This window comes from Hydra vulgaris, chromosome 08 (assembly GCF_038396675.1).
Source record: "Hydra vulgaris chromosome 08, alternate assembly HydraT2T_AEP".
NCBI lineage: Eukaryota > Metazoa > Cnidaria > Hydrozoa > Anthoathecata > Hydridae > Hydra > Hydra vulgaris.
The window spans coordinates 41,643,830-41,649,829 of NC_088927.1; the positions used below are offsets into that span (position 1 = coordinate 41,643,830).

General features: G+C 26.5%; 1 long non-coding RNA gene across 8 annotated transcripts in view; it reads left to right on the plus strand.

The window, feature by feature from the left end:
• The window catches only part of LOC136083854 (uncharacterized), a 30,994-nt gene extending 25,481 nt beyond the window's left edge, over positions 1-5,513 (plus strand). The window contains exons 2-6 of one of the 8 annotated variants that reach the window (XR_010640149.1): positions 3,116-3,193; positions 3,287-3,632; positions 3,736-3,798; positions 3,917-4,217; positions 4,425-5,512. This is a non-coding gene — a long non-coding RNA (uncharacterized LOC136083854). Of the gene's footprint in view, positions 1-1,892; positions 3,810-3,916; positions 4,218-4,424 lie in introns of those variants that run through there. The other 7 variants (XR_010640151.1, XR_010640150.1, XR_010640145.1 and 4 more) reach the window with 7 other exon arrangements.
• The last annotated feature ends 487 nt before the right edge of the window (positions 5,514-6,000 follow it).

The following is a 6,000-nucleotide window of genomic DNA, read 5'->3' on the forward strand; positions in this document are numbered from 1 at the left end:
CAAGCCGAGCCCTGGCAAGCTTGGCTCGTTCGGCTCGATTTACAGGCCTACTTGCTATTAATAGTGGCTGCCACTTATGGTCCGCTAGGTAAACGATAAACGAAACTCCAATAAACCGCTAAAAAATGGTCCATTGCAAATCTAGTAAAACAATGTTTGCTGGGTATGCTTAAACTTTTTTCAGGTATAAACTCTTGATTTTGATCTTACGGCGTTTAGTTACTTTTTTAAGTATAAACTTTAATTCTGATCTTACAACATTTGTTGTAATATTTAACTATTTTTAATATAGATATTATCTAATATAGTTATTATTTAATATAGTATTTTTTTAATATAGTTTCTAATAAAATGTTTGAAAAAAAAGATCTTGCAGAGTTTTGGGGAGTTTATTTCATTCCCGAAACTTATTATAGCTAATTATAATATTCAATTATATAGTTTTATTCTAGAAATAAAATTTAGAAACCTTTTTTTTTTATGTTCAAGACAATTTGGCAGTCTTCCCTGCCAATCAAGACATCCTAAGTGCAAAAAACTTTATCAAAAATAACAACAACAAAAAAAACTTTATCAAAATAACAATGATATTAATAAGAATAACAAGGAAATTAATTTAGTTATATATTTGAAATTTAATTTAAGTAAACTTTTAATCATTTAATTTATTTCAATCAAAAAGTTTAACATTTTAAAAGTAGATTTTAATTGTCTAAGTATTTGAGTTGATCGGCTTACTGGTATTCTTTATGTTTCCGACTTTTCTATTTCCTTGTAACTTTGATTGAAACCGCTTCCCTAGCTTATTAACAAACTCTGTAATTTTTTTGTCTAAATTATAAAATTAAAACAACAATATGAAGAACCAAGTTAAAAAAATCTGTTTAAGAAATTATTAAAATGTAACTACAAAATAGGAATTAACAGTTAAAAAATTGTAAATACTATTTGCCAAATTCGCGCGAGCATGTTTAACATTGAATATACCTGTGCCAACATCTGGTTCCAAGCAACCACTCCATCTAAAATATTCACAGTTTGTTGCTGCAAATGAAAACATTACAAAGTTGAGTAAAAAAGCAGTTAAAAGTATGGTTCTTGTCATATTAGGTCACTAAATTTAAAGCTCTTATTTATTCGTAAAAGTTAGATATTTAAAACATTTTTTATATATGCTATCTAAACTATTAGCAATTGATTAATAAAGTGCACTGAATAAATAAATGTTAAAACAAATTAAAAGAAAATATATATATATATATATATATATATATATATATATATATATATATATATATATATATATATATATATATATATATATATATATATATATATATAACAGCCAATGGCTGTTATTTGCTTTTATATATATTATGCATCATATTTTAATCTTATCAAATCCACACATTTAGCATGTATTGATTTGATGAGGTTAAATTATGTCATGTATTATAAATTGCAACATATTTATTTATTAGGATTTCAATGAGTTTAAGTTTGTATGTTGTATTTGGAGGTATTCTATACTCGGTTATTTGTAATAAAATTTATTCTCATGCAGCTTAGTAAATAGTGTTTTAAAGACAGGCACTTTATAGAAAAGGGGAAGGAGGGGCGAGGTAAAAAGTTGTTTAAAAAACCTTTGAACTTCTAATAAATCATTTTCTTATTGTTTGATGAGTTTAGAAGTAAAAAAATTATAAATTTAGTATTTGTTTATTGGTTATTCGTCATTAAGTTTGTTTAGTTTTGAAATAAATTAGCTATTACAAATAGGTGTACAAAATCACGTTGGTAATGTTTTAAAAACCAAAAGATACTTGAAATTAAAAAACATATATATAGAGATTTGTGTTCATCTATATTTTTAATTCATTATTGATTTGCTATAAAAAAGTTTTTTAAAAAAGTTTTTGATAGCATTCAAAATTCGCTTCTTTTTTCGTTTTTCCCCAAGTTCTTTAGCCTAAACATTTAAATTGTTTTTATAAATCTAGTCATAGTAAGGCAGTGCCGTGGCTACTGGGCTGAAGACCCCACCTCAAAAACCTGTCATTAGGGGCCCAAATTTTTAAATGAACCCCCTAAAGCTTGCTGGGCCGCCGATGGGTGCGTGTGGGGTAGCCTAGCCACGGCTCTGTAGTCAAAAATGAATATTAACTTCTAGCAAAAGTAAAATGACGGTAAGCAAAGGAAAAAAATGTATTCGCAATGCAATATGGTATCTTTGCTCCTTATAACCCCAAAATACAGACTTATCACATTTAAAACGGCAAAGACTGTAACTACCCAGTTATAAAAGCCGTCAGAAGCGTCTTTTTTTACATAAACATTGATAAACCTTAGTAAGCAGTTGATTATTCTACATAATTTGAAATAAGTAACAAGATTTTTTGTAAGTCAAAGGTTAGTCTGGTGTATTTTATAAAAAATAGCGAAATGTCAAAATAACAAAAGTTGGAGACTTTAAGTAACATTATTATTTAAAAAAATCAAACATGTTACAAAAAGTAAAAAACCGTCAACCAAAACCAAAATTTTGAATCCAATATCTTTTAGCGCGTTACGTCACGTTTGGGCATTCTACAATTTATAATATTAGTAAAAGTTTGTTATTATTTGTGCTGTTGTTGCTTATGATTTTTATTGTTGTTATTAATTGTTATAATTGTTGTTTTCATATTTTTTTTATTTTTTTTAATTTATTAAAGATAATCATTATTTTTTTATAATTAATTTAATTTACACTTGCTTTCACTTATAAATATTAATGTTGAATTTTTTTGTTTGTTTGTTTATTTTGTTTAGGTGTCACTCCTTATTAATGTCACAGTCAGATCACTCACTTATTAATATTACTGTTGAATTTTTTTGTTTGTTTGTTTATTTTGTTTAGGTGTCACTCCAATGACTAGTTTTTAACTATATGAGTGACACCTAACCTAATTTTTTAAAATCATAAAAATTTGTAATTTTCAATTTTTGGTTAAATAAATGGATAAATAAAAAAAGTTCAGGGCAAAAAGAGCTTGATGTATTTAACACTTTTTAAGTTTTAATATTTGTTTTGTATATTACTTTGTTTAAATTTTGATTTTGAAATATAATATAGGTATATAAAGATCATGGTTGTATCTTGTTCTGCATATAATTGCACTCGAAAATGTACTGAAGGGGTTTCTTTTCATGTGTAAGTAGCTACAAATCATTCTTTGCTAAGATCCTACGTTATATTTTGAATATAAACAGCATATTACTTTATTATACCTATTTTTGCTGGTAGTATTCCGAAAGATCTGGAATTGAGGAGAAAATGGATACAAGTTATGCGGAGGGACGGTTTTACTTCAAGTAAACAGTCTAAACTTTGTGGTAAACATTTCACTGGTATGTCATGGAGTGACACTCCATACACTTCCTTCCTATCACTCTATAGACTTCCTTCAATTTACTCCATAGATTTCCTACATATCAGGAAGTCTATGGATTTCACAAAAGAAACTACAAAAAGATGCAATTTCTTCAATATTTGATTTCCTAACACTTTAAAAAAAATATATTTATCCTAGTAAACCACCAAAAAACAGACAAAGTATTATTTCAAATAATACCACCAATGATTCAATACAGTAAGTCTAATGTAACTAATTATTTTGCAATGGCATAAATTCATTAAAATTTTTAAGTTTACTTTTTGTAACATATATATTATTTACCTATATATGTTTTTAGGAACATTAATGTTGATAATTTTATCATTAATATTAGCAATAATATCACCAATTATTCAATACAGTAAGTCTAATGTAAATACTTTACAATGGCATACTTTACAATTACTTTTACAATTTCATATATTGATTTAAATGTTTGAGTTTACTTTTTGTGACATAACACCTTTTTTTTTTTTAAGAACATTGTTGAAAAGTGTTAAATCAATCCTAACACCAATGGTAAACGGTATATTAGTGTATTTGGTGAAAACGATATGGTAACACTAGAAGTTAGTAAAAAGTTTTTAAATATAACTATAAGTAATTGCTTGTTGCTAAACACAAGACAATTAAAATGCTTCAGCAATCCAAGTGTCGTCTAATAAAAAGGATTAAAGACTTACATTTATTTCTTCGTCATCTTAAATCAAAAAGTATGAACCATATGATGAATCAAAATCACGAATCATAATTTCTGAAGAAATATCAACTACACTAATGGTATGATATATATTTTTAATAGGAATAGTTTATATGTTTGACATCTATATGAATTTTTAAATTTATTTTTCTATTTAATTATTTAAATATTTGTTACTTTTTTAAGTTATACCTTTGGGATTATTTTGTTTTAGTCAACCTAATGTTGAAATATGGTTTTAATTTAATAAGTTTTTATGATTAAAAATTTACTTCATAAATCATTAGATAAAAGTGAGGGGAAAATTTAGTTCATCACAATTACGGTAGGCCATGAGGGCCACTACAGCCGAGGAGGCTACTTTTTGTGGTTACAGCCCTCTCTCAACTATATAACTCTGAAACACGAACCTCGCCGAACAAGGCCGCTGCACGGAGAAACACGTTGAGCGTGGTACTCTCAGTGACGTGGTGGGAATGGAACTCGGAACTTCTCGCTTATGAGGCGAATGCTCTACCACTACACTACTACCGAGTTAATTATTGTATTTGTCGTAACAGTGATAATTTTTGTTATGATTGTAATGCTATTGTGATAATTTGTTGTATGATTCTTCTTTTAGTTGTGACTATTTTTTCAAGAGTGTGTGTTTGCGCTGTTGTGTATCATTTACATAAAATCATTTTAGCTTTATACTATACTATCATCTATTTCTTGATACCCCAAATCAAAAATGCTCTATTTTACTTAATTGGGTTATCAAGTGTAAATATGATGTTGTAACAAATAATATATGAGTTTATTTAACCTATTTAATTACAGGTAACTATGTCTAAGTCTACAAAACAGTTATTTTATTAGATTTTACAAGAAAAGTTAAAAAGCATTACCCACCAGAATTACGAAGCTTTGCTTTAACATTCAACTTTTATTCTGCTGAAGCATTTAGTTATGTAAGGAAAACATTTAATAATGCACTTCCTCATCAACGAACTGTACAAAAATGTTATGAAAGTGTTGATTGTTCCTCTGGATTTTGTAAAGAAGCTTTTGTTACTTTTCATAGCAAATAAAAGAGGTTCAAAAAATTGGTCAACATGTTGTGTGTTCATTGATGTTAGATGAAATGGCTATTAGAAAAAAAATTGAATGGACAGGCCACAAATTTTCTGGTCATATTGATTTTGGTTAAAAATTATTATTGCTAAATATTTAAAGATACAATTGCACCACAAAGCTGACTTGCTCAACGATTTACGACATAATGAACGTATACAAAGTGAATTAACAAAGCAAATTTTTTCTTCGAATCTATAAAAAGTTATTTTGTATATTAATGTAATGCATAATAAAGCACATAAAATTGTATCAACTGTTACAGTTTCTATTCTAAGAAATATAAGAATTAAAATTATTAATTAAAAATAAGAATTAAAAAAAATAAAAAAAAGAATTAAAATATGATACAAATAATAAATTTAATAATATTAAAAAAATAATAATAATAATGATAATAAGGTTTACTGAGAATTTTTACATTTAACCTAAAGTTTTTTATTCTTAAAGTTTTATTTCGTTTGTATCACGTTTCATTTTGCCCAAAAGTGACGTCACGCGCTAAAAGATGTTGGTTTTAAAATACTTAACTTACGGCGTGTCTATCAGTTTATATGGTCGAAGGTATAGATATATAAAAAATAAATATTGTAAGCATAAAGTCTAAAACATAGAAAGTATCCAAAAAACATTCGTATATAATTTCGATATAAAATGATATAAATATAATAAGATTATTATTAAGATTATTGCTATTGTTGTATTCAACAATAGCATAATATGAAACTCCAAAAAATATATGGTTAT